We start from the raw sequence: 12,007 nt of genomic DNA, 5'->3' as shown, positions 1-12,007 counted from the left end.
AATTTTTAAAAAAACTTTTTTCTGATACTTATGTTTTCTTTCACCTTTTCTTTTATTTCTTTTACAGTCGCCTGAACAGAAATAAACTCCAGTTCCTTCCAGAGCTTCTCTTTCAGTCCAACCCCAAACTTGGACGACTGTGAGTACACTTTCATTTTTCCCCTAATCCTCCATCCACGATCACTCCTGCTCCCCCCTGTTCTGCTTCTATTGATGTGTTACACGATCCATTTAAAAACACACTCGTGGTGCAATGTCAAAACTTCCATCCAGGTTGAAGGTTCAAGTCTTGCTGCGGGTGGCACAGTGCCGCTCTGTGCTGCTGTATTTGTGTTTTGTATTTTAAGAGGTGAAAGTGGGCCTGCATTGAATGTTTTCCTTGGCCAAGAGTGGGATTTTTTATTTCATTCAGGAATATAAAGTTTTCCCAGAGTATTTGGAGGTGTAGGGGGTGTAAGAGCAGGTCATACAGATGCAGGGAAGCCTCCCGTTTGCCCTCCCTCTCTCTTCGTCTTTTTCATCTCACATTCCCAGACATACTCCCTGATTCACTCCCATTGGTGGGTCCGCTTATTCTCTCCAACTGTCCCTGAACACATCTTTCTCCTCAGGTTATCATGTTCTCCATTTGTCTTCTTCTCAGAACGTTTCTAACAGTTCGGGCTGAAGGTTGCAATACCTCATTTTTATGTTGTTTATATTGGACTGCTGTGCATTTGCAAGACATTTCTAATATAATTCTTATCTCACACACCTGAACTTTTCTTATGAGTAAAACACAAACTCATACTCATGCTGTATGGGAGTGTGGGTTTTTTTTCTTTTGGATCGACTATGGTTGATGTGCGTGAAGGTGTTTGGATACAATGGTTTGACAGCATTTGCATGTTAACTTTTCACATTAATTGCATTATTATTAAAGCCCTGTGTTAAGAAAAAAAATCAAAATGCTTTAACTCAGGGGTGTCAAACTCATTTTAGTTCAGGGGCCAGATACGGAGCAGTTTGATCTCAAGAGGGCCACAGATTTTTTTTTTTTATCAACATTATTGTGCCCTAGTTTGCACTTCTATGTATACAGAAAATACTAAATATGTAAGAAACCAACAATATCCAAGCAATAATTGACAGATATCAGTCCCAACAGGATCTTCATTTTAAATTTCCTAGATTTTGTGACCATTTTCTAATTAATTAATGGATTTCAGATTTTTGCAACAGTTTAACATTAAAAATGACTGCAATCGATATTAAGCACCAGGAAAACTGTAATCCCCTTAAAACATTGTTGAGTTTCATTTACACAATGGTTCATGTTTTCTGTTCCAAAGTGCCGGATTTGGCCCCTGGGCCTTGAGTTTGACACTTGTGCTCTAACTAATGCCAAACCACTGCTGTTGGTGAAACTTGAGCCAGTTCTCATCAGAATAAGTACATAGTGTTTTTTGGTAAAATAACATATTATTGGTGCAGAATAGTGAAATAATGGATTGATAAAGCATGGAAAATTTTCAGCTCGTTGTTTGGAGTAGAAACTGGGGAATGAGTTAGTGCTTGATTCTAAAACTTGACGCTCTCTTAGAATCAGGGTTAAGTTTGGGTGGGTGACCAAACCATCGAGAGCTTCCACAGCATCAGTCACATCCTATTATTAAGAGGTTCTACAGAAGGTAATAGAGAAGAGGTTAGAAAGTTGTTTAAAGGTTGTGACAAATTGAATTTAAAGCGATTACTTTGTGTCCTACTATGTGTACATTCTGAGGTTGAGGGAAGTGTTTTGTTAAAGAGACTTTTGGTCCTAGCTTTTTTAAGATTATTCTTGATGTATAGAGTTTATTTCAATATGGCTGTTTTGTTGGTGAACAGTTTAAAGTCATGTATTCAAACCCCATTGGTATTTGTTTTCAGATGGTATAATGAACATTGTGTTTGATTCCTTCTATTTTTAATCTCTCCTGAATTTAACTCTACAACTTCTGCCACTTAGCATTTTCTACACAGTGAGAGCAGTTTAAGACGACTATATACTGTAAGCATCTATAGTTAGATTCAGTTTATAGAAGGATGATTTGACTTTTGCCTGTACATCAGACAACACATGGTAGAAAACCTGACGAACTATAAAGATTACTGTTTTTGCTTGATTAAACTGCTTGGACTAAACATGGTAAATAAATGAGGTTAAAAAAGAAGAAGCAAAATTTGGGTATTTAAATTCCTCACTTCATGGCTTTTATTTGTGATTAATTAGGGGTTGGAATTTGAAATTCATTTTACTTTTTCTTTTTTTTTTTTACATCTCTAAAAGAGGCTCAATTTCTCACTGGGCATGGTGGTGGTGGCATCATGTTGGGTGCTGTTAATGCCTTATTCATCTTAGAGAAAATTATGAGCAGGTAAAACTCTGGTTTATACAGTCCTGTGCTTCTTATGCTGTTGAATAACAAATACTGTTTTGTTAATTACACAACATATATTTTTTGCATTAAAGAATGAAACTACTAGGAATATACCAGTGTACCAGTAATCCAGATCTTCCTTACAATAAGCAGCTACATGAAATGGGCTCTTTATATTAAAATCAAGTACACGTGCATTTTTGCGATAGTTACACAATCTGTTGCATCGTGTTAGTAGATAAACCACAAGGAGATGTATTATCCACCTCCTTCTACGAATGCGTGTTTCATATATTTGGTGAGTGATGCATTGCTGAATATAGCAACGTTGACAGATATTGTTGAAATCTAATTGTCCTCCACAGCAACTGCGGCTTTCAGGATTGCACACGGTCAGAGGCAGTCACACAGAAACACAACATTCAACAGACTCCAACACTAGCAAATGCTTGCATCCCATCATACAATGCATTTTTATACTTCTGGGGTTATTTTTCCTCTGTTTTTGTTGTTGTCTGTGAGTAATGGGGTTATTTCCTCTACCTTCTGCTTTGCTGTTTTATGGACCCCCTGATTGGTCTTGATAGGTCGTATTAATCACTGCCTGAATCTGGACCCCCATAGAACTTTCTGACTGCTCGTAAGTGTAAAGGAAAAATGCTGTTTAACCTTAATATTATAAATCAAATTTTCTTCAAAACCCATCTTTACCATTATTACAATTAAAAATTAAGTTTCTAGAGGGTTTCTTTTTATTATTGCTGTCATTTCTAACCTTCTTTTTTTTATTACTGCTTTAACCGAATCCACACGGTGTTCTTGGCAGATTCATTAAGGGAGTGCAGCATCAAGAGCAAGGCCGCATTTTCAAAAGAGGTGGAACAATGGTTCTCCAAAACAAAAAGTCTGCAGAGGAAAGGAGGCGTAAAGAAAAACATCGGGAGACTAAGAGGGAATAGACATTTAGGTTTACTGGTGGCTTTCTGGTTTGGGCTCGTAACCTTCCTCTCTGTCAGCATCAGTTAGATATTAGATGACGGCAGTGTGATAGGAATTACCTCTTAACCCTCCCATTAAAGCTCTGTGGTCTGAGGTTTGGAGAAAAGAGGAGAGGGAAGGAGCTGGACTATAACATTAGGAGAAAACAGGCATAGGTTGCAGGTTTTGCTCCTTGGGGATGTTAAAACCTAGAGGTATCAGGCCAGATACAACAATTTTCCTTCAGGGACCAATACCTGAATCAATCAACCCTCAATGTTGCCTTTTATTGGAGGATGTCCGATTTTTTGCAGTAAATGTAGCTCATGAAGGTTTCACGAAGACAGATTAGCAATAGGTATCAGGGAGGCCATGTGAAAGGAGGAAGACGGATGGCTAGTGGGATGCTGGTGGAGGGTGAAGGTTGCGGCTAGATGGATGGAGGCATCCGAGTTTAGGGCCCCACTAGGTGCTCTGTAGGGGAGGGAAACGCCACTGAAATATGAATGGTAAGATAGATGGATTGGGGACTGGAGTCTGTGGCTTTCAGTGTGTGCACTCGTCTGTGGTAGTTTCCACCTACTGTTTGTAGAGTCCCAGCACATGCACGCAGAGGAGCTATCACACCCTCCCAGCTGGAGCCTTCAGTGAAATACATTTACTAAGAATGCAATGAATTTCCATTTTCAAATGGTGACTTAAGTGGAAAAATTCTGCTTGACAGCCGACAGGGCACTGGAACTGAAAGACTTAACTTTTCTGAATGAATTGATGGCTGTTAAGCTACATTCACATTGCAGGTCTTAATGCACAATTCAATTTTTTTTTTTTGTGTGTGATTCTTCATATTACATATTGACTGATATTAACTGCCATCTATCTTTAGAAAGGCTACCCCCCTCACTGCTAGCCATTTTAGAGCATTTCGACTGGTATTTAAAGACCCACAGAATATTTCGTACTATGAAAATCTGAAATCTGAAACTAGATTCTGAAATATTAGAGTCTCTACTTTCATCAGAACTCTTTGTCTTTGTTTTTTAGCTTGTTTCGTTTTTCCGTAATAAGCTGATGAATAGAGGCATGTTTAACAAAAATCGCCAGTTTCAGAGAAAAAAGCTGAGAAAACAGGCTTTTTCTGAAAAATCCTGTCAGTGACTTTGAAACAAAATAGTGAGGATGCAGGAGACATCCTCACTATTGTAATCGTTAAACTTTATTAGTGAGGATGCATTGGCATCCGTGATACCGGATACAAAACAACGCATATTCACGCATCAGATCCTTCCCATTTCTGTCCAAAACCCAGAGATGCCTATTTGCATTGGATTAGTATTATCACAGGACCTCAGAGTTCAGCTAAATATAGTAGGTCATTTGCGGGGGAATCGCATGTGGTCTCTAGGTAAAACTAACCCCGTGCGAATAGGGCTTTAGTAAAGAATCAGTCAATTACAAACTGAGATATACATTTTAAAATGAATAATAATTAATTGATAATTCATAAACAATGATGAGAGATTGAAACTGATCCAGAATAAGTATATTTGCCCAAATCCTCTCCACAATGTAATGGATTCCTCCATGACGTATGGTTGGTTAAAATTTTGCCAAAATTAATTCAGTACTTTTGACATAATCGTGCAAATAGACAAACAAACAAACAAATAAATAAACGGCGGTAGAAATATTACCCTCTTGATGGAGGTAATAAAAAGTAAACTCAAAAACTAAAAGCATAACAATTCAGTGACATTTTTGTGTTTACTTTTTAAAACGGAATCAAAAAGTTAAGAAAAGAACGTAGTCCATCTAAAGATGGTGTTACTCTTCAACGGTAACATTCTTGTTTCATTCAGGACGTCCTTATGCCACTAACATATGATTTTAGTGCCTTTTTTTTACTGCAGCCTGAGACAAATAACCAAACATTCAAACATAAAAAGGCTTATTTTGAAAGCTTATTAGAGAAAGAGAAAATGAGTTTATGTCCAGAGGGAGGCCATTGAAGAATGTATCCAATCAAAATGTCTTTGAGAATGATGTTCAAACCCTGCATGTTCACTCAGGCTTGAGCAGCAGCATGGGATGAGTGTTAAACTTAGCTGAAGGCTGCAAAAAAACAGACATGTTCTCAATAAAACAGCCGTGAAAAAGAGAATCATTACCAAGAGAAGTCTAATGGTCAACTAATTATGACCTGGAAGGTTGCCAGTTGGAATTCTGACACTGATCACTGAATAGCAATGAGATGGATAATTAGGTTACTTTTCTGCAGAAAGCACTTAACCTCCAAACATAAAGTGTGGTCCGAACCATCTGCAGTTACTGTAAATGCAACTGGAAGCTGGAGGAAGAGTACGGGAGAGGAATGAGAGTGGGGGTGAAGTATAAGGGGAGCTGGGGGTCATTTGAGATGTCTTTTCCTCCTAATTAAGTTAATGGAGAAAGACGAGGAGGTTGCCTTTAATCTTGGCTAATTGTCCATTTAGAGGCAAAAGCCATATTTTACCTGAAGGAATGCCATGGTTTGTGTTACAGGAAGTGGGGGCACACTGGTTATGACAGTCACAACTAGGGGTGTGCATTGCAATGAATTTGACGATACGATACGGTTCGCGAGTTGCATGTCCCGATACAATATATCCCGATACTAAACAATACCACATACATCACTATATATATAGCGATATCAATAATTACACATTTCAATTGTACAATTCAATTGTAACTAACTGTAATTCAAGTATTAATATAAAAAACAAGTGGTATGTTTATCAAACTGTCAAATACATTTAAAAAAAAAAAAAAGTTTAACTTATGCTTCTACAACAGATTCTGATTATGTTAACATCCATGTTAATAACCACTTATATTTATAAATGTGCCCAGTATGTTTTATGAAAATAAAGTGCAATCAACTTCCAAGCTAAAATACATTGAGGAGTGAGGGAGTTTAACAAGGTCTGATTCAATTCAATTCAATTCAACTTTATTTTATATAGTTAAAATTACAACAATCGTTGTCTCGTAGTGGGATCAAAATTTAAAATTCTTAAGAAGAAGAAAAAAAAAAACCTATGATGTGCTTCATTAAAACCTCTCGACCGGGTGTTTACGTGCTATGCATATGTTGGTGCAATTACTGTAAATGTTTTCAATTTCGACATTTTTTGGATTGATACAATAATTGCGAGGTGAAATATTGCAATATATTGCCAAAAGAATTATGTCTTATACCCTTAGTGACTAGTGACTAGTTCACTGTTTCTGATGAGCTTTCATTTAGGGGTGTCCCGAAAGAACTTTTTCACTCCTAATGTGACACCAAATTAAATGACCAGACAACAATCAACTAACCCATATGTTCTGAGTCGTGCCATTTCTGATCAACATCCAGCCACTTTCTTGGGTTCAAGTTGGGGTTTCTATCTGTTACGTTGTTACCCACATGGCACTGTTATAGAGTTCATTAAATGTAGCTATACTTAGAGCCTGATAATGTTTTCATTTTAAATTTAATTCATTGGTGTTATGTTATTTATTTTTTACATTTTGACAAACCTTTTGTTTTATACAGATGCCTTTGTGGAAAATACAATTGCAAGATTTGGTCTCTTCCTTTTTTACGTTTATACATGAGATGTTTACTGTATGCAAGGAAACCATGGCAAGATTTATTACCAAAAATAATGTAGGAGGTTAACTAGCAACTTTTACTTTGAGTACTAATTAAATGAGCTACTTTTTACTTGTACTTGAGTATTTTATGTATGACCGTCTTGTACTTGAGTACAATTTCAATCAAGTAACAGTACTTCTACTTGAGTAGGATACTGTATATCAGTACTTTTTAAACCTCTGGTGATCAATATGTAAGGCCACATGTTCACATGACTTTTATTAGTTGACAGAAAAAAAAAAAAAAAAAAAAAAAAAATATATATATATATATATATATATATATATATATAATTTCATATAGTATTTGTTCAAATGTACTTTTTAAAATTTTGTGTTTGTCACTTGAGAAATGTAGCCTACAAAACTATTACAAATACTTTTATTTGACAAAATTAACACTGGTGTGTGTGTGTGTGTGTGTGTGTGTGTGTGTGTGTGTGTGTTCATTCACAGTACAGGAACACTTCATAATAAATTACTCACCCACTGTGCTTTACAAATCCCAGAATGCAACTTACACTACAAAGTCATGTAGGACCTGACATGAAGCTGCGCCACAGGGCCTATTCACACCAGTCAACTCGGGGCACATTCCTAACACGTTTATTAATCTTCCCTACATCCAACCCTCACATTTCACTCGGTGTAATTGTTTCATAAATCAAAGAAAAACATGTCATTAAGGTGGGATGTTATGGCATGACACTGCACAAGGAGACCCTCAGGCTCCAGCATGGAGCTGCACCAGAGGGCTCACTTTTATATTCACAGGAAAAAGAATAAAAGGTTTCAAATTTGCTCTCCTCTAAAAGAGGCTTCTACACAGTAGCATGTGTGTGTTTGTGTATATTTCTGTGCAGAGTTTACAGAGTGATTTTGTTCCAAGTCCTATTTGCATAGTTCAGATACTGAAAACTAAGCTTAGAAAAACACATCTTGAGTTAATTAAATAATTTGTCAAAATTCAACAAATGATGTATTCACATCTACGTATAGTACGTTACTGTTGGAATTCTGTTGTAAATGTAAAGCATACATTTTTTATTCTAAAAACAGACCATACATGTGAAACATATAGGCTCCATTGAAGGACCAGTGGAGGACTGTCAGGGCCAGCAAAACCTTCTCCACTACCCATAACACATTTAGATAGACTTATAGAATAATATTTAATCTAATACTATTTTTTGTATAGATGAAACATATTCATAATAAAGCTTTTATCTAATTATGTTTTCTGTTTTAACATTTCAGGCATTTGTAAGCAAAAAAAGCAAAGAACTCAATGCTTTAACCCAGGGGGATCAAACTATACCAAATACAAACCAGTATGAGCTCAAGTGTGCAACAAATTACAAGTGTGGAAACTAAACAGTTTCAACATTAATGTTCCCCAGTTTGCATTTCCATGTATAAATTATATATACTCTATGTAAGGCACTGACAATATCCAAGCAATAAGTGACACATAGCAGTCTGTGTATGATCTTTACTTAAATTTACTTCACTTTGTGACCAATTTTCATTTAATTTAGGAAATTTTTGAAAAAAAAATTTAAGGAAAATTTTAGGGTTTTTGAAAAACAGTTTTTTTTGTTGTTTTTTTTAACAACTTGTGATTAAAAATGGCTCAGATCATGTCATATAAGCATGGGAAAATTAAACTTTGAGCGCTGGCAAATGTTGTGGAGTTCTCATCCATTGATGTATATTGAGGGGCTGAGATATCTACAACTGTATTAATTGGTAATTTTTACAATGACCACTGAACACGTTTTAACAATAAAGCATCTTTCACTGGACAGTCGATGGTAACGTATCGCTGATCTCCTTAGGATACAAACTAAATATGATGCTTTCAATTAGGGGTGTCCCGATCCGATATTGATATGGGATATCGGTCCGATATCAACCAGAAAACGAATATCGAATTTTATCCGACTGCATCTAAAATCTCTGATATATATTATATTATATTTATTCAGTTGTAGGACACTATAGATATTATGTTGAAGGTTAGAATTTATGTAACCAATTGGTTAATAATAAATGGGTCAGTTTTTCTCATACGTACTGTTACTGACTATTGTTCTCTGTTTGAGTAACATCACTTGATCAAGTTTTTCTAACATTCCACACTATAAAATTAGTAATAAAAGTATGTACGGTCTGTGCTGATATTGTATCGGATCGGTATCGGCAAATACTCAAGGCTGCAATATTGGTATCGTAACGGGAGTAAAAAGGTTGTTTTTAGTCATTGTGTCTATTTTGAGAGTAATTTTGTATATTTTTGTTGTCATATTGTGTTTTTGGAGTTGTTTTTTTGTGTATTTTTTGTTTTGTTTTGTATAATTCTTTCAATATAGTCCCACTGGTGTGTGAATGGGTAAATAGGTTGATATCGTAAAGCGCTTTTGGACTATTTCAATGTAGGCATAAAAGTGCTATATAAATCAATCGTTGTATATTTTTCTGTCTTTTAATTTTTTTTATAAACATACCACTTGTTTTAGTCATTGGTACTTCAAATATAGTTAGTTATCATTTACTTGTTCTCGCAAGTTTAAAAGAATGAAATAAATTGAATTTCATACTTATTTGTACTTGTAAAGGTCAAATTTGTAGTTGTTAATATCATGATATATCGCGATGTATTTCATGTTGTTTAGTATCAAGATATATTGTATCGCGACATGCAAATTGTGAATCGTATCGTATCATCAGATTCATGGCAATGCACAACCCATCTACAAATGATCTGCTTTAAGAGCCAATCCTGTGTTGTTCTGGCTCATTTTAATGCTTCAGTGGTATTATCTCCTACATTTAAGGATGATTAAAGCAATTCTTCAACAGTTTATTCTAAACCAACAGATATTTATCTGACTATCACAGCAGGTTGAACACAACTACTTACTGTTGTCAGTGCTGCTAGCAACAGCTCAAACAACTATTTGGTTTCATTCCAGCAAGAGTTTTAAGGAGGCTAAAGGTCAACATTTGTATGGGTGTTGTGATTATGTATTTTCATGTGCTTGTGGGAATAAGAAAATAAATGATAATAATAATAATAATAAATGATAATAATAATAATAATAATAATAATAATAATAATAATAATAATAATAATAATAATAATAATAATGGTGCTGCCTTTTTTATTGTTCGGCCTCTTTTTAAAGAGTTTTAAAGTTCGCAGCAGCAACACCTTCTTTTTCTTTCAGCAGCCTACCCACTAGCTGGCTCACATGCTGGGCCAAGACCCATGGAAAGATCCTGGGAGGCTGAGTGTGGTAAAAAAAAAATCATAAAAACCATACAAAAAAACAACAATGAATATGAAAGTCAAAGGATTTCACATGTTGACACTGTGTGTGTAGTCTGTGTTACACATAGACATTGTGTTTAGCAAACGTATCCACATAGTTTAGTAATGAGTGCGTTTGCTTATGCTGCATTTAAAAAAAAAATATTACTGTATACATCTTGCACTTCGTCATGCGCGTTTACTTTTGTAAACGTCTTAGTTTAGCCTGTGTACGTGCGTGCATGTGTGTAAGTGATAGTTTGTACGCGCATTCAAGAGGATAACTTGATACTATAGCACAAATGCACTCACAAAGTGTTTGTTTAATCACAATTTGGGGTTTACATGAGAACACTAATCGAGAACAGACGCTGCTCACTGGAAAACTAAAAGAGGAGGAGGAGGAGGAAGATGAGAGGGATGGAGAGACAAGGAGACAGACAATGCATGTGTTTGAGGGAATGACAGACCAGGAATTTATCAATTGAAAAAGGGAGGAAATACAATTAGAAAACAGAGGAAAGTGAAAGACTTGTAGCAAATTCTCTTACCAAAACCCAAACTTTCAGCTAATGAGAGCTTTTTTTTTTGATTGTTAACCAACACCCCGCCTTCTTCTCACAGACTGTACTAATGATCTGGCTCAGGTTGTCTTCAAAAACCTGGCAACTGGCGCTTGGCCTGCTTGTGTGCTGTGTAATTATGTGTCCGAGTGGTTTACAGTTGTAAAAAGCACAAAATACACACAACACTTTACTATGAGCAAACAAATATGACGATGCCTGTTAATGACATTCATATGTGAACGAGGGCAGAAAGAACAGGAATGCTTTCAGTCCGTTACAGTGAAAAGCTTTAGTCAAACCTAGTCCCACAGGGAGGGTTTCTTGCACGTGATACAGTAGTTTTCTCTTGATTCAAAAGGATATTTTAAATCAATGAACCCTCCTATTATCCTCAAATATTACATATTTTGCTCAAGTGTTACACAGGTAAAACAGCTTGGGGTTAATTTGACCCCAGACGAACACCAATGCGTGCAACAGCACATTGAAAAAATATCACAATGATCATTTTATGCTTAATCAATTGTACCCATGACATTAGAAAAAGTCATAAAATGTGGAGCAAAAAATAAAAAAATAAAGTCAACTATGATTTTGTGTCTTATAAACAGTGAATGGGGTCAAACTGACCCCAAGGCTAATAGGAGGGTTAAATGATTGTGTATAGATCAGAGTTTAGTCAGGTCATTTTATGTAAAAGTCCCTGTAGAGCAGCAGGAGTAGAAAGTACCCGTCAGCGCTGTAATTGTCCCAGAGTTGTCCCCTTTCAGTTCACTCTCTCTCCTTCTCCCTATGTGTAGTGTTGTGCAACCACATCTCACAATAACACCTTCAAACATGTCACAAGTAGCTCCAGCTCACATCCTGTGTTTGAAACGGCACACTCTGTACTATGCACTGAAAACTTAAAGATTATATACTGACTGTCTAATATCTACTATAAGTATGGTTAGGATGATTCTGATGGTCACCATTCCCACTTAAGTAAACTTCCAAGTGTCCCAAGATGCATTTCAAACCTACAATGACTAAAACAGGAAGCACACTAAGGCTAAATATCTCTTAGTTCT

At 35.9% G+C, this 12,007-nt stretch overlaps 1 protein-coding gene across 1 annotated transcript in view; it reads left to right on the top strand.

Moving 5' to 3' along the window:
• Nucleotides 1-12,007, top strand: part of slit3 (slit homolog 3 (Drosophila)) — a 306,653-nt gene that overhangs the window by 38,589 nt on the left and 256,057 nt on the right. The window contains exon 4 of the mRNA XM_028459161.1: nt 68-139. The gene's annotated coding sequence lies outside the window, so the exon portion shown is untranslated. The remainder of the gene's footprint in view (nt 1-67; nt 140-12,007) is intronic.

The sequence above is a fragment of the Gouania willdenowi genome, chromosome 10, assembly GCF_900634775.1.
Source record: "Gouania willdenowi chromosome 10, fGouWil2.1, whole genome shotgun sequence".
Classification (NCBI taxonomy): domain Eukaryota; kingdom Metazoa; phylum Chordata; class Actinopteri; order Blenniiformes; family Gobiesocidae; genus Gouania; species Gouania willdenowi.
The sequence above is the reverse complement of the archived record's forward strand: the minus strand, read 5'-3'. Positions and strand labels throughout refer to the sequence as shown.